Genomic DNA, 25,209 nt, shown 5'->3' with positions numbered 1-25,209 from the left:
AGTTCCTCGCTCCGCAGACACTATGGCACTCACTTGCTTAACTCTCTTGGTAGCTACTATTTTCTTTGGTTTTAATACCGTGGTGACTACTGTTTCATCCAAGTTCCATATTCTAGATGGTTGTAAATTACATTTCAACCTGACATTTCCGAGCTTGTTAAAGAATTAAGTAACATTGTACCGGATAAAATAAAATGTGGGTCTTGCGCTTGTGCTGATAAAATGATAAAATATGCCCAAGCCAATTTCATTCTTCTGTTGATTTGTGGGAGTAAGAAGCCAAATTTGTGTATTAATTGTCCCAGTTATACATACTCGTCTACTGTCGCAAGTGCAGTGTTGTTTATTATTATATCTTGGACACCCACTAGCTATTGTATATGGTTTTTGTTTTTGCTTTTGCTAAGTTTATTCTTAGGCCAACTTCATTGGTAGCTGCATGATTATTAGCGAGCAAAAGGATGTCATCTGCAAATCTTAGATAATAAGGTATTCCTCATATCAACGGATAGGCCTTTATTCTGCCAATTCATTTTGTTGAATATAATTTCTAGGGTTGCAGTGAAGAGATTTGGTGATACGATCTCCTTGTTGTACGCCTCTGGTAGTGGGAAATAATTCTGGATTGTTTTTATAAACTTTTACCTTAGCTTTTGCTTATCTGTATATATTTGCTAAATTTTCTATGTACGGTTTGCCTGCGTATAGTTTACTGCCTTGGGATATATAGAATCGAAAGCCTTCTCGAAATCTATGGGGGTAATGCTAGCTATTTCATATTCATTAGCTCTACTTATTAGTTCTCGAAGTTTATGGATATGATCCATGGTACTGAATCCACTTCTGAAGCCAGCTTACTCTCTTGGCTATGCAGTATCTAATGCATTTATTAATCTTTTGTTGACGATCTTTGTGAATATCTTGTATATGTTTGTTAGTAGACTTAGAGGTCTGTAGTTTTTGATATCTTCTATGCTACCTTTCTTATGAATGAGAATTATGTTTGCTTTATTTCAGTTGTCCGGTATGTATCTTGCTCTTAGGCAGTTTGTAAATATGCCTTCTAATATTTTGCGGGTTTTTTTTTGCCAGCGTGTTTAAGCAGTTCCACTGTTATGCCATCTATTCTAGTTGCGTTATCGCTTTTCGTTTTTGTAATTGTCGATTCTACTTCTTCTGGAAGGACTTCAGGTACATCTTCTTGGTTACTGATTGCTTTTTTAAGTGTTTCAAGGGCTTTGTATAGTTCAATGTAGAATTTAGTTACGAGTTATATTATTTCTTTTCTGTCTGTAATTCTAGTGTTTTCGTGTTGTTAGAGCAAGGATTTGCTTCTTTCCAATGATTAATGCTTTTCTTGTTTTTTCATAGTTTTTCCTGTTTTAGATTGCTTTTCCTACCAGTCTTTCATTGTATTTTCTTATGTCTTCTGTAATACTTTTTTTATTGTCTTACAAAGTTCTGTGTATTGTATTCTCTGTATGTTGCTACTTCCGTTCATTTCCCTTCTTTGTTTTAGCATTCTTTAGGTTTTATCAGACAGTTTACTATGTTTATTTTGTTGTTGTGGGCCTCAGATTTCGTTGGCACTACCAAGGGTGATTTCCATTAATTGAGAGCTGTCGATTTGATCATGTAATCTTTCATCAGGTATCCTTTGGTAGTGATCTCAGTTTTCTTTTAGATTGTTAATATTTATACCGGTTACTGTTGGTTTTGTGATTATTTTATTCTTTCTAGTTTTAGATCTAGAATAATTTTGGTCTGATTATTCTATGGTCGGTGAATGTTTGAAATTTATTTATTACACTGACATATTTTATTGCAGCAATCTTGTTGGTTAGAATGAAGTCAATTTCGTTCTTAATGGTTCCATTCGGTACTATCCAAGTTCATTTTCTGTTCGATTTTTTCGTAAAGAATGTATTTGCAATTGGAATGTTTTGGTAGTATGCAAACTGAACCAGTCTTTCTTTCCTTTCATTTCTCTCACTGACTTCATACTTTCCCTTGAAACTGACTTGTTTCTTGTCATTTGTCTTTTCCACTTTGGCATTTAAGTCACCAATTAAATACTTAAAGTGACTTTTATTGTTCCTGTAGAGTTCTTCTATTTCTTCGCCAGAGTGAGTAATCGTTTGAGTGTATATTTGTATAATTTGTATATTGTATCTCTTCGATAGTTGTAAGGTTAAGCTAGCTACTCTATCCGAGATACTAGTTATTTCTACTACTCTTCGTTTCCATTTCTTGTTGATTAGAAATTCAATACCGCCTGTTTTGCCCGTTGATGTGCCTTGATAGTGAAATGTGTTTCCTGGCGCTACTTCCAAAAGCTCTTCATTTTTCCGTCTTACTTCACTGATTCCTATGACGTCCCATTTTATATTTTCTGTTTTTTTTTTCAGCTCTACAAGTCTGAATTTATTTTATAGCGAGGGGCAGTTATACGTCGCTATATAAAGCGTTGTTATTTTATTTGGGTAGCTGTATAGACTCCACAAGTTCTTAGCACCCTCTGCCCTCCTGGCTTCATCCTCTTCTTCTTCACGTGCCATCTCCTCTAAGAAGGTTGGCAACCATCATGGCAATTCGCACTTTCGACACCACTGCTCAGCAGAAGCTACCCGTCATCCTGAAAGCTACCCATATTAGGGCTCTTTAGGCCTACGGAGCCTACAACCGCTCGTTCATGTTAGGGGTTGTATATATGTAGGTAGGTTGTAGGGATATATATATATATATATATATATATATATATATATATATATATATATATATATATATATTGTTATGATATGTAAAATCGAGAAAAATATTGGTTTGTTTAAAAATATTTCAAAGTTCAAAAACATTAAAATAATTCAGATAAGTAGGATAATATCCAACAAACATTTCGAAGAAGAAAAGTTATTAAATTCTTGGATTACCTGTACTAAACAAAATGTAAGCTTTGCATAAATTATTTCTTTGTTATACTTGAGTGACCCGCATAATTTTAAGTGAAATCCAAAGACAATTGAACGGGGTTTTCCAAAATACATTAATGCAGTGATTAGAGACAAATAGAAGAGATTTTAGAAAGAGGTTTTTGTTAGTTTTTAAGAATTATAGAAAATATTATTTGTAAATAAGTTTTAGGAAATTTTTTAATTATAGGTAAAAATTTGTTAGTTATCGAAATGAAAAAATGGGGGAATTGTGACGAGTTTTGATTGGCGGAGATTGAAAAAGGTGGGATAAGTATGCAGGAAAAAGTTTAGCGAGATTGAGGAGAGAGAAAAGATAATCAGTTGGTTTTCCAAGTCTGTAAGACGAACAGTGATTGTTCTCTGGTGGTTCCCAAGAGTAGCAAGCAGTAGTGTTGAATGTTAGTGAGTTTTTGTGGAGTTAGTGTATCTGACAGAAGCTGAAGCAGCAAAATATTGTAAGTCATATTTTCCTACTTATATTCCAAGAGTCACTGTTCAGGCCAACGAGAGATTCAGTTTATCGTAAAGAGAAGATATTCCAAGAGTCATTTTTCACTCGGGCCAACGAGAGATTCAGTTTATCGAGAGGAGAAAGGCTATCATAATTTGAATGATTGTTGCTTTTGAAGGAGATCATTAAGGACGATATACTTGCAACAATCTGTTGTAAGATTGCTGATTACATAGGGAGCGGTTGAGAGGAGATAATACAGTCTACAAGGAACAAGGATTTGGACCACTCATCATCAGAGAGAGATATTTTTGTTTTCTGCAGTTTTTTTTCTTTTATTGATAACACAATTTTTACACGTAATTTAGAAAGGATATAAATATTTTGATTAGGAGAGTTAGAATAGTTTGGGATTTTGAGTTTTCAATTAATATTGTTTGTACCATTAATTTTGATTGTTCACGTACGGAGAACAAAATTTTGAGAATCCTTATATGAGATTTGTTTATTGAAAACTTTTGAGTGTGAATTATTTCATTATTTTTATTTCAATATATAGTGTTAGATCATATGTGTTTTTTATTATTCCGGTATTCTCTGGACCTTACCTTTCACATGTAATAGCATAGATATTGAAGCACGAATTTAACCCTGAGATAAAAGAATTAAAAATTGTGATAGAGTCATAATCATATCATTTAAATAATTTTAATTAATCAAAAAAATTAATTAGCTAATTATTGCTTGGCGCACCAAGACTTTAAATATCACAATAACTGGCTTCCAAAACGTGGGGCTTGAAAATATCGCAGCTTTACATTTGAAGGAAGGGAAAGAGATCTGGAATAAGTACAGGTGATCCAGAGATAAAAACATATAACATTGAGGGAATTTGAATTTGAAAGTATTTTGACAATTTTTCCAGGGAATATAAATTTGATTTATTGATGGATCGTAGTTAGTGGATATTTACTGCTATTGAATTATTTGATTTTATTTTCTTTACCAATCGTACATTTGATATTTATTTTGAATTATTTGAATTTTACTGATTGCATATTTGATATTTGTCGTGAAAATTTAATACATTTGGGGAGAAATATTGTCGTGTTCTGAAACATATAGAGTGTTGTAAAATTTCACATTTGGCGGGGACAAAAACAGTAACAAAAAGAAACAACATGTCGACCACAAGGAGTCAAAGCAAAATGCAAGAAAGGAAGGAGGATAACAGAGAAGAGGAAACAATTATTGATGAAGGATCGGATAATGAAGGAAATGCTACAATAATGGAGGAAAGAAAAGAAACAGGGATGCTGGAAAAATTATTAGCAATGATGCAAATACAGACACAAACAATAGAGAAAAACCAAATTGAAACATCAAAGAAAATTGATAGAAATCAACAAGAAACAAAACAGACAATGGAAGAAAACCAACGGGAAACAAGGCTAGCAATAGAACAAAAATTAGAAGAAAATGATAGAAAAATGGAAAAGCGTTTTGACAAATATGAAAATGAGGTAAAAGTCTGTTTAGAAAAAGTCAGAGAAGAAACAGAGAGGAAACTAGAGATGCAGAGAGAAGAAATAGAAACTAAAATGAAAGATATTAAGACTGTACAGAAAAAAGAATTAGAACAGTTAGAAGAAAAATTTGAAATGGCGCTACAAGAAGACAGGAAGGAAATAGAAAGAAGATTAAAGCAAAATGAAAAACAAATGGCAGAAATTGAACTAAGAGGGGTAGAGAGAAAAGAAGTTATCATCCATGGAACAAGCGAGTCGAAAATACAATTTGGCGGGGATATTCGGAAAACACACCCAGTACCGTTTGTTAAAAATTTGAAAACCAAATTACAACATATTAGATATTTTGACGAGTGCAAAGAAACAATTAGAAACCATTTGAAAGAAGGAGCAGCGTTATGGTATGAAAGCAAGGAAGATGAGTTTGAAAATTGGACAGATTTTGAAAATAAATTTCTCAACTATTTCTGGGGGAAAAATAAACAGAGAGAAATCAACCAAGAGCTACAGAATGGAAAATATCACGAAAAAATGGGAATATCTGAAGAAAGATATGCTTTGCAGATATATAACAATTCAAAATATCTGGAATACAAATATTCTACCGAACAGCTGGTAGAAATGATCAGCAGACATTTTGAGGAAACGTTGGAAGATCACGTGATTTTGAGAAACTATCAAGATATTGATAGTTTGTGCCAATTCCTTCAATTAAAAGAAGCGAAAAGAAAAGAAATGAGAAATAGAAGACAACATAACCAATATAATGGACCGGAAAGAAGGTATTCATCAAATTATGACCAGAGAAACCGACATCCCAGATCAACAAACGAATATAGGCCGAGAAATTACAATAATTACAATAGACAACAAAATTACGATAACAGGAATGACACACAATATAGAACATATGAAAATCACAACAGGAATAGAGATGCACAAAATCCTCCGAATAGGAATACTAACGAACAAAGGGACGATAGAAATAACCAGAGCTTCCAACAACAAAATAGAAGGGAGATGAATCATGTAGCAATAGGAAACGAAAGACAAATTTCTAATTCTAATCTAATATTTTTAGATGCATTTATAAAACATAAAGCGATTAAAATTGTGATTGATTCTGGCTCGGAGATATCGCTAATCAATAAAAAACTAGTAAAAGAATTAAATTTGGACAGATTTGTGTATAAGATTCCTAGGGTTGATTTAGTGGGTGCAAACAATAAAAATTTGACGACAGTAAACGAAGGTTTGGGAGTACAGATAAGAGTGGGAAACAAATTCCATATTATGAAATGTGTGGTGATTGAAGATTTAAATCATGATATGATAGCGGGAATTGATGAATTGAGGAACAAAGATATCACCATAAATTTTTCGGAAAATAAACTGGAAATCAGAGCAGAACCAGACAACACAGGAGAAGAAAAGCAAACAGATAGGAAAACAAATTCTGGAAGGATCAATGCACAGGAAAAACGCAAAGAAATCGATATGACTGTAGAGGATAAACCGAAAGTACAAGAACAAGATCTAACACAAGAGAAAAAGAGAAGGAAGAAAAAGAAGAAGAGTTCGAAAAGAAAGCAGGAAAATAAGATGGAGACCAGAGAAAAACAGGAAATAGAAGGTACAGAAGAATTGTTGGCAACCGACGATAAAACAGAATGGAAGCAGGAAGAAAAAGAAAGTATCATCAGAGAAATGAAAGGAATAGAAACATGGTGCTCGGAATACCAAAGGGAATTAGAGGATAAAAAGAAAACAGAAGAAAAAATGGCACTGATGGACGAGAATCCAGAATTTTGTGAAGAAGTATTATGGACAGTGAACACATGTGAACAAAAGGAGGATGAAAGAAAAATAAATTGTGGAGAAAACATGGGAAAGAAAATAGAGAAGATTTTAGGAAACCATGGAGATCTTGTTAATGAAGTAAACCGAGTGGCTAAAAATTATGAACTTTCTTTTAAGGGAAAATACTTGGAAAAATTTAAAACGAAAATATATCCAATCCCGTATAAAGACAGGCAATATACGGGGTATTTTAACATTCACGACATTTATCAGTATCATAAGTAGATTTTAATAACATAGTGAAATAATTTGATCCTAGAAAACTTTTGTCATTTTTAAAATTTAACAAAGAGTTTTCGGCAGATCAAATGGCGGGGATTTGTTATGATATGTAAAATCGAGAAAAATATTGGTTTGTTTAAAAATATTTCAAAGTTCAAACACATTAAAATAATTCAGATAAGTAGGATAATATCCAACAAACATTTCGAAGAAGGAAAGTTATTAAATTCTTGGATTACCTGTACTAAACAAAATGTAAGCTTTGCATAAATTATTTCTTTGTTATACTTGAGTGACCCGCATAATTTTAAGTGAAATCCAAAGACAATTGAACGGGGTTTTCCAAAATACATTAATGCAGTGATTAGAGACAAATAGAAGAGATTTTAGAAAGAGGTTTTTGTTAGTTTTTAAGAATTATAGAAAATATTATTTGTAAATAAGTTTTAGGAAATTTTATAATTATAGGTAAAAATTTGTTTGTTATCGAAATGAAAAAATGGGGGAATTGTGACGAGTTTTGATTGGCGGAGATTGAAAAAGGTGGGATAAGTATGTAGGAAAAAGTTTAGCGAGATTGAGGAGAGAGAAAAGATAATCAGTTGGTTTTCCAAGTCTGTAAGACGAACAGTGATTGTTCTCTGGTGGTTCCCAAGAGTAGCAAGCAGTAGTGTTGAATGTTAGTGAGTTTTTGTGGAGTTAGTGTATCTGACAGAAGCTGAAGCAGCAAAATATTGTAAGTCATATTTTCCTACTTATATTCCAAGAGTCACTGTTCAGGCCAACGAGAGATTCAGTTTATCGTAAAGAGAAGATATTCCAAGAGTCATTTTTCACTCGGGCCAACGAGAGATTCAGTTTATCGAGAGGAGAAAGGCTATCATAATTTGAATGATTGTTGCTTTTGAAGGAGATCATTAAGGACGATATACTTGCAACAATCTGTTGTAAGATTGCTGATTACATAGGGAGCGGTTGAGAGGAGATAATACAGTCTACAAGGAACAAGGATTTGGACCACTCATCATCAGAGAGAGATATTTTTGTTTTCTGCAGTTTTTTTTCTTTTATTGATAACACAATTTATATTTTGATATAAATATTTTGAAAGGATATAAATATTTTGATTAGGAGAGTTAGAATAGTTTGGGATTTTGAGTTTTCAATTAATATTGTTTGTACCATTAATTTTGATTGTTCACGTACGGAGAACAAAATTTTGAGAATCCTTATATGAGATTTGTTTATTGAAAACTTTTGAGTGTGAATTATTTCATTATTTTTATTTCAATATATAGTGTTAGATCATATGTGTTTTTTATTATTCCGGTATTCTCTGGACCTTACCTTTCACATGTAATAGCATAGATATTGAAGCACGAATTTAACCCTGAGATAAAAGAATTAAAAATTGTGATAGAGTCATAATCATATCATTTAAATAATTTTAATTAATCAAAAAAATTAATTAGCTTATTATTGCTTGGCGCACCAAGACTTTAAATATCACAATAATATATATATATATATATATATATATATATATATATATATAATATTTCTGTATCCCTACATCTTTAGACAGTCAAGTAGATACAAACTCCTACACGAAAAACCAGCGAAGGTGTTCTGCTATTTTCAAAAAGATAGAAAACGGTAGCTGTAAATTGTTTACGTTTAAGGCCATCAAAATAGATCAAAATAGATGGATATATCAAAATATTTACTGCTTGAAGAGGGAAATAGCAGGACACATTCACTGTCTTTCCGTGTGAGAGTTTGTATCTACCCAACTGTCTGAAGAACTACGAATACAGAAATAACCTTATAACAGTTTTTTTATACACGGAAGGTTTGACGAATTGTGCTTCTTTTGCCGTTTATTTATATATTCGGGGTTTCAATTCATCAAATTTTATTTGTCTTTTTTGTCTGGATATCATAATGTCTATGATGGTCTTAGCATTTCTTACTGCTTATGCGCAGGTGTTTTTGTAAATGGCTTTGGGTTCATAGAAACCATTTATAATTTTTAGAAAGAACTGTTTACATACTTCAATTACTCTTTTGCTGTTATTATTTTCTTCTGTCGTCTCCAAATCTTCCTGCCACCTTATCTTTTACTTTTCTACCTATTCATCCAATGAAGTCTCCCGACAAGACCACTTGTTTCTTTTTGTCCATTTTGTTTAATATTTTCTGTTGAATAATACAGTTTCATCTTTGTGTTCTGCAAATCCATTAGTACACGCCAATAACGAGTTATTAGGAGCTTCTTTATTTTTTTAAAGATTGCTCTCGCTTGTATTTCCTCTTGATCAATTGATCAAGAGTATTTCAGTTATAATCTCCTTATACTTTATTAACCAGTTAATGAATACTTCTAAAATGCACATTATTTTATTAAACGTAATAATATTTAAGCAACATTGAGTTATAACAATATATTTAGTTTTTTTTGTTAGCGAGTAATTACATATATAATCATATATTAGTATCTAGTTAGCCTTGTTCTTTTTATATTAACTAAAAGAAACTACAATTAAAAATATGTAATATTTATTAGTAATGAGGTTAAAGTAATGCCACCAAATTGTGTTGAAAAACTTTTTTGAGGTTTATTAATTTAATGATGTAGAAAAGATAATTTATGCAAATATTATTTTTATCGATCAATGATGAAGTACTTAGCTCTTAAAGGTATAAACCAAATAATAATGAGATTATTGAACAACTTTTTTTGCCATAATTAAGACTTGAATTCTAATACATTATAGAGAATTACAACCAAGAATAAATATAATGTTCAGCAAAATTGGCCGAAACACTTTTTGAGAACTATAACTTTGTTAAGAAAAATGTTCCACAACTAAATTTGATCACAAAATTAGGGCCAATACCACTTGCAGCAAACACCAAATATTCATTGGTGTATGCTGCATTGAACGTTGTAAAGATTAGCCGGAAATAGTACAAGGCCTATTTGATTATCTAAACTGGAAAGAATCCTACTCAAACTATCACAGACTTCCCAGCCAAACCGTTCCTTTTATAAATATCATGGCATCCGGACATCTATATACACGAAAACGCCCATCACAACTAATTACACGAAATGTAGAGCTATCTCCGCAAAAAACAAATATCCGATGTTAAAGCTACTAAACTTGAAGATCCAAGGGAATAAATCGAAAAAAATCTACCACTTCCAAACTACACGTGCGTTTTGAATTTAGTTAAAATACATCGTTCAGCTTGACTATCTTGACGTTTACAATAATTTTAAAGTTTGTATTCCAGAAAGCAACTCATTTATCATTAATGCTATTTTAAAATATAATAACATTAGAGACACGGTTGTTTTAATTTATTTAGCTAAAACTATGCCCATTAAAATTGCTCCTTATTTATGCAACATCTTTTTCAAAAAAGTTATAGCTCCTCAAAATTGTGTTTCGCTAAAGTATATCTTTATATGCACTTTTTATCTTCTTTTTATCACTTCAGGCAAGACTTGTATCTGGCAGTTGATCATAAGGCCTTTGTACCAAACTCAATCCTTTCGCTCTTATTGTTCGTATAATATGAGTGAGTATGATTTCGACCTCTTCAATGGCGTCTATAATGGCGTAATAATTTGAATCAAAGCAGCGTATTATCTGCTTTTATTTTAGAAATATCTTTAGTTTCAGCTTTGATTTTGTGTTTTTTTTATTTCTTTACATATTTGGTTGAAGTATTCGCATTTGTCTTTTTGTCTGAGTAGTTTTATTTCAAAATGCATTGCTTACTTCAATGCATTCGTGCTCATGTTTTAGTCCTCTAGCTTTTAGTTGCTTCCTTTCCTGTATTTTGCACCATGTGTTACATTGTTTTCTTTTTTCTTTCATATGATCTAAAGTGTCACTGGCAATGTTACTCAGTATGAATTTTACTTCTGTGTAAATGATATTAGGCGATTATTGTGAACTTGTGAATTGTTTGAGTTTGTGCAATTCCGATACCGTAACTTTTATGAATGTGTCATTGTTGTTTAAATGCCACTTAGGTCGTCCATGTCCTTTAATTAAACTCCATCAAAAAGTTTTGTTCTATGGAAAAGAATCAGTAAGTTTCTGATGGGGAGTTTAGGGGTTTTATTTGGCTGTGAAGGTTAGCATAGCCAGGATATAGTTTATATATAGATATAACAAGTGATCACAACCTTATTTTAGCAGACATGAAACTCTAACTAAAGAAAATAGAACTGCCACCAAAACACCTGGAATTAATTTAAGAATACTAAAAGAAGCTGAACTTTGCCAACAGACCAAAGAACAAATACACAAGAAAGTCCAGAAAGTAGAGAGACAAAGATAACTTAATGCTGCAGAAAAATGGAGAGTGTTAGAGAAGATTCTTAGGAAGATCATACAACAACTGGAGGGCAGTACATTCCCTAAAAGCAAACAATGGATACCACAAGAAATAAAGTCATTGATATCGGAAAGAAGGAAATACAAGAATAAAAACTAGTACTACAAGAGGTATGAAATTGCTCTGAACACAAAAAAATAAAAAATTATGATTTTCAGAACAAAATAATCTACGTTAAAGAAAAATCTTTAGAGAAAGTACACAGATAGAATTACTTGGGATGTGATCTAAATAAACAATGGGACGGAAACCTTGAAATAAAACGACGCATTAAGATGGTCAGAGCGCTCTTAGTAAGATGAAAGCAGTATTGCACAATGGAAAACTGACAATAGAAATAAAAGCTAGAGTATTAAGATGCTACGTATTCTCTGCCCTTTTATATGGAGTTGTAGCCTGGACATTTATAGACGCAACTGAAAAAAGACTTACCAATTTTGAGATATGGTGTTATCGAAAAATGTGAAAAATATCATGGACACAACACGTCACAAACACGGAAACATTAAGAAAGATCAAAAAGGAAAAGGAGATACTCAAAACTATGAAAGAAAGAGAAATAAGCTACTTTGGTCACATACTAAGAAATAAAAAAATAAGTTATCGATGGGTTATACAATGAAAAGTAGAAGGAAAAAAGAGGACTGGGCGATGACGTAAGTCCTAGTTGAAAATTTAAAAGCAATGGATTAGAAAAACAACAAAAGAACTCTTCAGAACTGCTGTAGACAGCGTTAAATGGGCCATGATGATCGCCAATGTCCTTAAAGCATGAGGTACAAGAAGAAGAAGTTGCGGATTAGATGTATGAAAGATGCAGCTTTCAATTAATTTACTATCTGGTATACCCATAATTAACTCCCATAACTCAGTCTTTCAATTTTTGATGTTCAGATGAATGCCCCTATGACGTTTCGTCCGTCTGAATGGATTCTCCTTTGACCTCCTGTGTGGAAGTAATTGTTGTAGACTTTGGTTTATTGGAGTCCCCAGCCTGGGTAGATTTCTTTATCTAGCTGCTTAAACCTACCACAAGGGAGTTGGTAATGGAACTTCCTGTGCAGTCTATATATTTGTACAAGGGTACAAATCGTAAAATTTAAATTCATGAAAATGATGTACAACTGGAAATCATTTTGCTACGAAATATAATTTACGAAATTGTTTAATATTTTATTAAGTTAAATAATTTTAACGTTTACAATTTCAACAATAACAAAACGAACGGAAAACTGGTAGTTTTCATTTCTTAATTATGAAAGAATGTGATTTTAATTGACTAAAATTCAGTTTGGAACGAATCCAAAAGAAAGATAAGTAGAATTCCCAATTACAATACCTGTCAGTCGCATAAAGTAGGTATCAAAGAAAAGATCAAGATGTACGTAAGACTATTCAAGCAGAAATTAGTAATGTTGTCAATGCAATGAAAGAAAGAATGCCATGTCAGTATGAAAGAAAATACTTAATGAAGAACTAGAATGGAATAGAAATAGGCTTAATTGTCACTGAAAATTGTACAATTTTATGGACAAAGCATATAAAAAGTCAGAAAATAACAACAACAATTAACATTTACTGAAATTACATAAATCATCAATATCTCAAAATAAAAGATAATAAAATAAACAATCCATTGCAAAATTTCAATAAATTGCAAATTGCAAAATAAAACCTTATGAACTAATAAGTTGAAGTTTCTGCATGTAATACCCAAATATCTAAAAAGGCCTAAATAGAATTAAAGAAAACATACCTACAATATAATCTTATATAGTTTCCTTGTACAAGGGTTCGGTGAAAGTGGGAGAGAAATGGATGGAGAAATAGATAAAAAAACCAGAGGTACAATATTTGAGTTTTTCGATGTGAAAGCTAAGATAACACTACTCATCTTTATTGTTATTTTACATAATTATTCTTTTGTATCAGCTATTACTAATCCATCTCTTCGTCTGTGGTTACAGAACGGATTTTAAATGTAATACTTAATTACATTAGTAAGTCTCCGAGAAGTCGAAAATCGTGAAATTTATCAGAAGTTAAAAGGATACCGGATATTATAATATGATGATAAAATCAACAGTTCCGAGTACAACTCGGAAATAACAGAACTACAACTCTACAACAGTAAAAGCCAACGTTGCAGCAAAAAGTGTCATCCTTAAATTAAAAAACATAATAGATCTTCTCTTTCATGTGCTAAAAATGTGTTCGCTAAAAAGGTGAGCAATCATCACGGCAATTCGGATTTTCGATACCGCTGCTATAAAGAGAGCAGAAGAAATGCAGTAAAACTAAGCTCTCCAATTTTCCAACCAGAAGATGCGCTTTTTGCCACAGCTCCTTTTAGCCTGTATTATTTCTTGTATGATTATTTGCAACAATTTATAATGCACGCTCCTTAGAACATGTCCCAGATACTATAAGTTTTTCATTTTAATGGTATTTAAAACCTGTTTTTCTGTTCCCATTCTTATCAGAACCTTCACATTCATGACTCTATCTACTTAACCTATGCGTAATATTCTTATGTATTTTCAGATTCTTGGGTTTTCAGTATATCGGAAACGGCTTTCTTTAATGTCCAAGCCTCCAACTCATAAAATAATACGAAGAACACGTAACATCTCAGGAGTTTTATCTTTAAACAAATTTTAATGCCTCTACTACAGAATACTTTTCTTAATTTGTTGAAAGCATTTCTTGCCTGTCCTATTCTTTGTTGAGTTTTTGTAATTACCATAAATTGTGTCTTCTTTATGTTTAGGTACAATCCATTTTCTTCACTGACTTCTACCTGTAAACCATTTTTGAACATCCTCCAGACATTTTGCTATTAAAATAGTGTCGTCTGCGAACCATTTATTATTGATTGGACAGAGATTAATTTTATTCCCGCCTAGTTCTTCCTACATTATTTTCTCTGAATATACATTGAACAGAGGAGGAGACAGGACACAGCCCCGTCTGACACCCTCTCAATCTATATTTATTCTGAAAAAACGTTGTTGATTTTTTTTCAAGTGATTTGATAAGGCTGTTATGTCTGATCTTATGAAAGGCTCTGTTGTAATCATTCCCAGTGCATTTCTGAATAAAAATTGTATGTCGCTTATGTCTTGCTCAAGTTTATTGTGGATTCTGGGGTGCAAAATTTCTAAAAAATACTTTGAGCGCATGGCGCATTAAACTTATTGTTCGGTGGTCTTTGCATTATTTTGCGTTTTGTTTTTCTGGCAGTGCTATAAATGTAGAATGTAGAAAATGGGGCGGCCAATAGAGCCTGATACACTGCGACCTTTGCAAATCTATTGTGTTTCCCCCTTATTTTAAAGCACTTGATCTAGCTTGGTCCTCTTAATGAGACTCAACAGCCTTGATAGTGGCCTTTTCATGTAGCCTGGTGCTTCCGGTTTTTCCTCTCCGAGTTCTAGAAACCGCATTCGTGCGAGACCTTCGCAATGGCACAGAACGTGTAGAGCGGTTTCCTCTTCTTCCAGACAGAAACGACAGGTGTCCTCTTCTGTCAGGCCTATGAGACTCAAGTATCTATTGAGTCTACAGTGCCCAGTGAGCAGACCCACTATCATTCTGACAGTCCTGCGTCTGTGCGAAAGTAAGTCTGCTGTAAATTTAGCCGAATGTCCTTTGATGAACTGTTTGGCCTGCCTCTGTCCTGGTGAGTTGTTCCACCACTCAAGAGACTTCTGTTGCACTCATTTGTGTATGGCTGCCCTTTTTATTGTATTTGCGATTCCAAAGAAGGGTTCCGGACCAACCAGTGGCGTAGATGCGCCTTCTCGGGCCAATTCATCGGCCTTCTCGTTGCCACGATGACCCTTATGTCCCGGCACCCAGGCAAGTGTCAACCTGTTTTGACTTTCCACCTGAGAGAGGACATCCAAACAGTTCCATACCAGCCATGAATCGACCTGTACTGAACTGAGAGCCTTTAGAGCCGCTTGACTATCCGAATAGATAACGATGGAGTCGTTATCTACATTTCGGCCGATTAGTTCCATAGCGCACCGGTGTATAGCAGCTAATTCGGCTTGAAATACGGTCGCGTATGTTCCTAGACATACCCGGACTTCCGTCCTTGGTTTTATGCCATATATTCCAGCCCCCGTACCTGTATCCGTTTTGGAGCCGTCCGTATACCATATTGAGTTTGCTGTTAGCGGCGGACCAGTTTCCCAGTCCTCTCTTTTTGGTATTGTAATTTGAAAATTTTTGTTAAAACTATACCTCGTAACCATTCGGTCTACAGGCATTCCTAGAACGGGGTCTGCCTTTATGTCCTGGTATAGCCTTAAGTTATGAGCTCCCTGCATCATACTTATTGGAGCTTGGCCTTGGATCAACCGATGTACTGTTGATCTGGCTTCACTCTGTATGTATATATGCAGAGGTGGTAGGTTTAGCAGAACTTCTAGCGCGTCCGTTGGGGCTGTTCTCATGGCTCCTGTAACACTCAAGCATGCAAGCCTTTGTGTGCTACTGAGCAATCGAATCGCCCCGGACTGTTGCGTTTTGTTCCACCACGCCACTGAACCATAAGTTATCATGGGCCTTATAACCCTTGTGTATAACCAGAGGTTCATTTTAGGATTTAACCCCCAATTCTTACCACACATTCGTGTACATGTGTTCAGGGCTATAGTGGCCTTCTCTGTGGCCTGTGTGCTATAAATGTAGATCAGCTAATATCTGGGAGCGATTCCTACACTGTATATTGTATTATATAATTTGTTGATCTTGGTTTCCTATATCGCTTCTAATACCTCATCTTTTGTTATGTCTTTCCTTGGCCCCTCAGAGTTTTCTTCTTATTTCTGTGTATATAGTGTTATACATGTTTCTGTTTCTGGTCTTATAAAATCTCTGTCTTTGTCTCTTAGATATTAGTATTGGCTCTCATGTACTTAAAAAAGCAGTTTTTAACATATGCCATTTCCTATTCGCATCCTGCTCTTTGTTAAAACTTGATAACCTTAAAATCACTGGGACTCTGAGTGAGAGGCATATCAACGGCAGCTATGGAGACTACTAGAGCTTCTTCCTTTAAACATCGTTGTAATGGAGGCGAGAATGGAAGATTATAGACTACGAGATAACCTAAACAATATTATGGTTATATCAGGATATACTAACATCATAAATAAAATCAGGGATATCAAATTGATAATGACTGCTAACCAAATGGCACCCAGATATAGGCCTAAAGTGAATTTCCAAATGGACATTTGCTCATGAGAAGGATGAGGTAGACGAAATACACAACTTACGCTGCAAGGTTATACTTGATACACAGATGGGTCTAAAATCAGAGAAGGGTCGATTGTAGGAATATTAAGTAATGGTGCAATTGTAAACATTTGAACTCCACCAGAAGAATATACCTCTATATTCCAGGCAGAGATTTATGCAATCTTGCATTGTGCAATAGAAATAAACATGACGGCTTTCAAACTAAAGCGAATAAATATATGCACAGATAGTGAAGCAACTCAAAACAAACTCTAAAAAAACCTAATGTAAACTCAGAGAACAGCTCAACATCCTGGCGGAACATAACAGTGTTACACTGGTGTAGGTTTAAATAACGGAGAATACAGGGTAATACAAGAGCCTATTAATTTGCAGGAAGAGTATAAGCTACAAAATACTTCGTTCCAGAGTCGGCCATGGGAGTGCCAAAAAGCACCATCTGTGACCGGACATAAGTCTGGATCCGAAGACACACTATAATTATCAGTGTAAAAATATACCCGGTTAAGCACATGACAACATTTATATTGAACTAACATATGCTAATAGGGCTGAAGTACTGTGGAAAATAAGCAGAAATCAGATTAGAGTCGTAACAGCCTGCCTTACTGGACACGTAACAATCAAGTGACTCCTGCATACAATGGGACTGTTTCATGAAGACTTAAGCTCGACGCTCTGTAGCAAAGAACCTGAAACAGTTAACCATATCTTGCATGGTTGCGAGACATTAGATCGCAGGAGACTAGAGGCTTAGACTTTTTGGAGACTATCAAGTGGCTCCAAAAATATACGGTAGCCGTCCACTACACCTGCATAGTTTTTAAATGGGTACAATGAATAAATGGAAGATATACAATAAGCCAATTGTCTGCAGTACAATCGGCTTATATTACTGGAAACGCTGTTCTAAGGAAATGGAACATGATTTTTACGGTCTGCAAAAGAAATATGGCGCTTCATAAGAGGTTACAGAACGGAGAAAAAGAAAGTAATAAAACCAAAACACATAGAAAAAGATACGTGGTTTGACTACCTAAAAAAGTTCTATGCAGAGGAAGAACTGACGACGCTAAAACCGAAAACACCAGAAATTATTACAAATGAAGAACTTAATATAAATGTACCGGAAATTCGAAAATTACTTGAAAACCTGAAGTACAGAAAAGCGGCAGGTAAAGACGGGATACCAAACGAATTACTGAAATATTGTGGAGTAGAAATGACAGGACAATTAACAACATTAAATAATAAAATTATAAAACACAATAAAATACCGAAAGAATGGAGAACGAGCGAACTAATTCTACTATTCAAAAAAGGAGATAAAAAATGTAATCCAGAAGATACACAGAAGATGTAATCCATCTTCTGTATAATAGAGAAGTTCCCCTAAATATTATGAAAACTATCGAAAACATCTACCGAAACAACAAAATGGAAGTCATAATAGATGGACAACTTGGACAAGGGGATTCATTGAGCCCCATGCTCTTCAATTTGATCATGGATGAAATTATGAAAAGCCTTAACAAAGGAAGAGGATGCAGAATGGAAACAAAGAAATAAAAACGACGCAATATTGATAGCCAAAGGTGAAGATAGTTTGCAAAGAGTGATCCACAGATTTAACATAAGAACAAAAGAATTTAATATGACAATCTCATCTCAGAAAACTAAAACAATAGTAGTCAGCAAAGAACCAACCAGATGTAAAATAGAAATTGATGGCACCAGTATCAAGTAAATAATGGAAATAAAATACCTGGGAATTACACAAGTAGACTAGCAGGATGCCCTAATAACACTATATGGCGAAACAGACACATTAACACTGAGATGAAGTCAAGAATTTATAAAGCCAGTGTAAGACCAATAACGACATATGCCTTAGAAACAAGAACTGACACAGCCACAATGCAAATTCTACCGGAAACTGCAGAGATGAGAGTACTGAGAAGAATTACAGGAAATACGCTAAGAGATCAAAAGAGAAGTGAAGTCGTTAGAAGAAAATGTAACGTACAGTGTAGAAATCAATGCACACAAAATAGAAGAAAGAAGGGAATAACCACATAAGCAGATTGGAGGAGACCCGTGTCGTCAAAATAGCAAGAGATAAGTCACCCATCGGCAGAAGAAGTATCGGAGAACACGCACAAGATGGAGTGACAATCTTCAATAGAGGTATTAATCCACCAATGAACATGCAGAATTCTTATAAAGAGGAAAAAGAAGAAGAAGAAGAAGAAAATGGGCTTATAACAAACGGCTTGCGAAAAAAAGCTTTGAATTACCTCAAAGTTACTATTTTCCTTGACTTTGTATTCATAAATGTATTCTTCTTATATTTGTAGTTAAATCATATCGCCAATTTATTCAAAGTTTTCATATTAGGGTGGATTTATATTGTCCGCAACGACAATGGCACGATAACAACAGCACTCAGGATACTTGTTGTACTATTTACACAAAACGATGAGATAAACGACCAGTCAGCATTAAACTGGACACAGTATTTGTGTTTGTTAATATTCATTTTTATAGAAGAATGTTTATGTTTTATAGAAGAATGTTTATAGAAAAGTTTTATAGAAGAATGCTGAGAATATCATGGACAGCAAGGATCACGAACAAGGAAATTCTAGAAAAAATGAAGAAGGAACCAGAGATTGTGTTTACGATCAAACGCATAAAATTGCAATATCTGGGACACGTTATGAGAAATCAGCACCGTTACTCCCTGCTGCAGTCTATATTGCTAGGTAAAGTCAAAGGTAAGCGAGGACCCGGTAGAAGGAGAATATCATGGCTGCGTAATTTATGAACATGGTTTGAGAAAACCTCAACGGAGCCGTTTCGAGCCGTAGCGAGCAATGTCATGATTGCCAATATGATTTCCAACATCCGAAACGGATAGGAACCAGAAAAAGAAATATCCATTTTGGATTTTAAAAATGAAACTAATTTAAAGAAAATCTACCGAATATGTGTATATAAAAAATACAAGCAGAATATTACAACCTATATAAGGACCTACTCAGAGGGTAGTAGGTAGTAGAAACCAGTACTTCGACTACTACCATTCCTCTAAATAAAGACAATCTTTCGTATCGTTTTAAATCGTACTATTTTCGAGTTATTGTTGTACAGTGTAAATTATATCTAAACTCCATATGAGGATGTGAAATATCTCTGCAAGTTAAAAGCTTTTCGATTCGTTTTTGTGCGGTGTGCAGCCTATTTTCTCATTTGAGTGTTGAAACTCTGGAGTCTACTGATCCGATAGGCTCTGGTAGACCTATGGAAGATCGATGCTCGGACTTACAAAACAGTAAAAACGACAAGAAAAAGAAGACCGTGGGACTAAAGCGCCTTACGTTTTCCTGGACATTACGCGGTGAAGACGACAAGTGGGAGTCTCGTTTCCCTAGACTCTCATGTGACAAGCATTATTATGATAGTAGCCTCTCATAACGCATCAGCGTCCTATGAGACGGGTTATGAATGAGTGTTTTGGGAACATTAGGGCTCTGATGATTTGTCCTTAATATATCTGGACCAATCTACATTTTATATAAGAATGTAAAAACTTGTATCATATCGTATCGTATCGTCGTCTTAGTTAATATTAATCCATCTTACGTCGAACAAGTTCCTCTTCCAAACAGGCTACAAACATTATAAGAAGTCTGAGTTATTAGTCTTCATGAATTGTTTTCGTTAATTAATTTATTAAAATTATGGTGATGAGTGTAATTTATCACCTAGTTCAAAACAAAAGTTATTCGTAGTCATGTTTATTCATTAGATCCAAAAAACGAGCTGGTTTCGTACATAATACAAATTATATATTGTTCTTCGCATTGGTAATAATAATTTGCTACTTAATAAGTTTAATAGTATGTTTGTTCATAAATTAAAGCTTAAAAAATTTGTAAATATAATTATAATTTACTATTCTTAATGGGAATTAGCCACAATTTTGCTTTAAATTAAGTTTATTCTGACGTTTCGATTTCCACTTCGGAAATCGTTCTTAAAATACAAACATTATTAAACTAAACAAAACTTTGTTACTTGGTTAAAAAATTATTCTAATAATTTAATTTTGTCTGACTCATACATATTGACAATTCAGATATTTATTATAAATTTTAAAGTTGATGACTTTAAAATTATTTCAATATTATAAGGGCTAATCAGGGATATTAAAATTACTTTGTGTGTATTACACTATTTTAATTCTCTATTCATAATAAATATCTTATGTTACTGTAAAAGACTAAAAATAAAGCTAGAACTGTTCATATCTATTTATGTTCTTTTTCTATTCTAACAAAATAGTGCTTTATTATAAGCCATTGGCCCGATTTTTCTAATGTGCCCAAGGCCTCTGGTAGGTTACCGAGCACTGGCTTGAAGTCAACGAGCCTTATTTTGTAGAAAAATATACCACAATTGCTAGGTTATGATCGTCCAAGTTTAGCTCATGATGGTACCCTAATTCTTTCTACAAATAATGATTTCTGTCCTGTAACAAAATATGACTTTCTGTTGAATGAATCCTTTTTTCAGTTTTCATCGGTTTATAACAAGAATCTTAATCTACACATTCTTTGCATTTATAGAGCACCCGATTCTTCCACAGAACTATTTTTTTAGAACCTGTTAAATTTGTTAGACGACCTGCCCAATAAAAGCAGAAAGATTCTATGCGGTGACTTGAATATTAATTACGTTTAATTGATTATATTGTCTCAGATTTCTCACCCCTTGATGTTCGCTGACGCTCTACAATTGTTAATGTAGGACTATCTGATTATGAAGCAGTATATACCAAGTTTAACACTCTTAACAAACAATCCTCGAAAACCCAACGTTTAGGTAGGATTTTATCCGCTTAGAACTTTCGTGCTTGGCTTCTAGGTGGCTCTTTCCCTCTGTGGACGTCGACTATAATTTCAGTGATTTTTTAGATAGGCTTGTCTGTATTTTCAATAAGGCCTTTCCTTTAATTACAATTAAGTCAAAACATCACAAACCCTGGACTACCAAAGGTATCCACATATCAGCCAAGAATATGCGTTCACTACTGTACATTAAGAAATTTACTACCAACGTCTTTGTCACTGAATATATCTCCAAGTACAGAGGAACCCATCTAAAACTTATCAAAACAGCTACTAAAAAATGTACTATCATAATCATCTGGGAAGCTCTAAAAATGTTGTAAGAGAAACTTGGTCCATAATAAACGATCTTCGAAATAAAACTAACACAGCTCAAACATTTTCTCTTCCAAACCCTAAAAATCTAAATCAATACTTCGTAAAGTAACACGTAAAGTACAGTAAAAATATAACATCAACTATTTTGCCACAACAAGATACTATTTCCTATCTCTCCAATTCGAAAAAGGTCTCAATTCATTCTTTATAAGACCAATTGATAAATCTGAACTGATCCAAACAATCAGTAGTATCAAAAACAAATCTTCCTGTAGTACTATCAATAAAAATTTTCTTAAATCTCCCAAAAAATGTGTTGAAAGTCCTGGTCTCACTAATTAACGATTCCTTTGAAAAAGGTATATTTCCAAAGTACCTAAAGACAGCCATCATTATTCCCCTTCATAAGGGTGGTGAAAAATCTAATATCTGTAACAATAGACTTATTGCCTTACTACCGGTCCTATCTAAAATTATTGAGAGACTTATAAAAGCCCGACTTATGTCCTTTACTCGTTGAAAACAACATTTTATCACAAAGTCAGTTCGGCTTTTTATCTAATAAATGTACGAGCGATACTGTGTTTTCTGTACTACATGAGGTCTATTAAGCACTAAACAATAATCTTTACACTGCCACTGTTTTTTGTGACTATGCCAAAGCTTTTGAATGTGTAAATCACATTTTGATAAAAAAACCGGAAATTTCTACGGAATTCGAGGTATTTCTTTGAATTGGTTTCAATCTTACTTGAGGAATAGGAAACAACTAGCTAGAGCAAATAATACTGACTTTAGTCACAAAAGCATTATATGTGGAGTACCACAAGGTTCAGTATTGGGTCCTCTACTTTTCATTATCTTTATAAATAACATCACTAACTTAAAAAAATGGAAAAAAATTTCTTTTTGCTGATACCAGTATTACCTAGAGGAACTCTAATATTGCAACTCTTCGTGTAATTATCCGACTCTAATGTACTCTCTTTTAACGTGGATAGGACAGTAGCATTATCCTATAAAGAAGCTCTTCTACCCTTGCTTCTTAATAACAGCCAGATCATCATCGTTGATTCTGTAAAATTTCTTAGTATTTTTATAGACAGCAACCTTAAATGGTCCCTTCATATCGATTTGTTAAGTAAGAAACTAGTCTCAGCCTGCTATGAAATAAAATTTGTTTCAAAGGAAATCAATATAGCATCTTCCAAAATAACATATTTTTCTTTGTTTGAGTCTCATCTTCGATATGGCCTTCCTTTTTGGAGTTCTAGTACAGCTGCCCAATCTGATGTTATTTTTAAATTACAAAAAAGAGCAATACGGTATCTTTTTGACCTTAGTAGAATAACACATTGCAGAAGCTACTTCAAAAATCACGACATTTTAACTATTCCCTCTTTACCTATATATTATAGAAACTGTTTGCTTAATTCGAAAACACCTACACATTTTTCCGGCAAGACCCACTCATTACTAGCTACTCACTAGAAATTAATATGGATTTATCGATAATTATTTGCCTTGACTCTGCAACGCTTGCTGGTTTAGTTTTATAAATTCTACTTTTTAGGTATCCCCAATATAAATTACCTTTACGATTCAAATCGGGTGAACAAGGAGGTCATTCAATACTACCTAATCTACCAATCCATTGTCCGCGAAATGTCTGATCTAAATAACGCCAAACATTTATGACAACATCAGCTGGAGTTACAACCTGCTGAAACCATATCTCATTAAAATTGGCTCCAAACTTGTTTTCCAGGGCAGGTACAATTTTATTTCTTTCAGGGCAAGTAGCATTTCATAATTATCGCTTGTTAAATTTCGTTCCATAAAAAAAGGTATTTTTACTTTCCTAAAATACTGTTACTAGATAATGACACAAATTATATAAAAAGTTAGATTAGCAGGTAATGTTATGTTTACCAAGGCCTATTGAACAAAAAATATAATATCCTACTTTAGCTTACTACAATTTTTAATAAAATATTAAAAAGTAATAAGAGAAAAGAGAAATTAATCATATACGATGATGATACACGTATGTCATATTTCTATCATTCAAATCGTCGGTGTTCATTATTTAAACCAGTAAATATCTACTACAAGCAGTGATACAATACTACTAACAGGCTCTTTACGCAATAGTCTGCATGACATCTGGGCAACTTTCTCTCGTCAGATAAACATCCTACAGCATTGCCGTGTACCAATTTTTAAAAAATTCAAAGAATTTCATGTTCGACATTGTTTTATTTAATATAATTTGTTTTTATGTAACTTCGAGAAATTTCCCAAAAATCCAGTTATGAAATAATTTGAAAGTACACGATTACAGAATGTGGATCATTACCATTAATTAATTATGTATTTTAATGTGGTCTTGAGATCTACACAAGTAACAACAAGTGAATTTTATATATTTGGGCTTTTTAAACGCTTTTATTCGAGTTTTACAAAAACATTTATTTGTTTACTTAAGGACAATGGCATCAAAATTAACCTATTTTTATGTCTATGTACAACAGTTCCCTTGGATCATTGACCAATCGTAGGCTTTGTCCTATCATCTTTGTTTGTTTAAGCAAATACTTGACGTCATGTTTCGTTAAAAGTTTACCAATTTGATGCATGACATTTTTAAAATATGATAAGGAAGCTTTACTTTTTCTTTCTTGACGTCGGTCTATATTGTGATTGGCTCCTTTTAGTTGTACATATTGTTATAATTTTAGAGATCACACAAGTACTCATATAAGGAACCAATATAATGGTTTTTATTTGCTATTTGTAACGTTTATTCGATTTTTTCATTCGAATATTTGGCGTTATTATGGACAAAAGATTTCCCATTGCCATTACATTGGTCTATTCACAGAATATATTAATTTACTAGTAGCAAGTACTAACTCTATCTAATACTATATAAAACTGCAGGCACCATGGTAAATAGTGAAACTACTTACTTCAAATCTAGCAAGTCGATCATTCGGTAATGATGGACGGGTGTGGTATAAGGATATATTTTATTGCATCAGTTAAGTGTCGAATCTCTAATATTAGATTCAGAGTGACCATTGAATCTTCTTCTTCATTCCAGGTCTATATATCCATATATTAGCCTTGAGACATCCAATATTGGACATAGGCCTTCCTTTCATCTTTCTTTATCTCCAGCCATAAGCATTCACCTCGAACCAGCGTGGTGTTTCATCTATGGTCTTTCTAGTTCTCATTTATATGTTCAG

General features: G+C 33.5%; 1 protein-coding gene across 4 annotated transcripts in view; it reads left to right on the top strand.

The window, feature by feature from the left end:
- The window catches only part of LOC140439570 (fatty-acid amide hydrolase 2-B), a 161,060-nt gene that overhangs the window by 75,506 nt on the left and 60,345 nt on the right, over positions 1–25,209 (top strand). The gene's annotated exons all lie outside the window — the stretch shown is intronic.

This window comes from Diabrotica undecimpunctata, chromosome 4, assembly GCF_040954645.1.
Source record: "Diabrotica undecimpunctata isolate CICGRU chromosome 4, icDiaUnde3, whole genome shotgun sequence".
Taxonomy (NCBI): Eukaryota; Metazoa; Arthropoda; class Insecta; order Coleoptera; family Chrysomelidae; genus Diabrotica; species Diabrotica undecimpunctata.
This window is presented reverse-complemented; position numbering and strand designations above follow the sequence as displayed.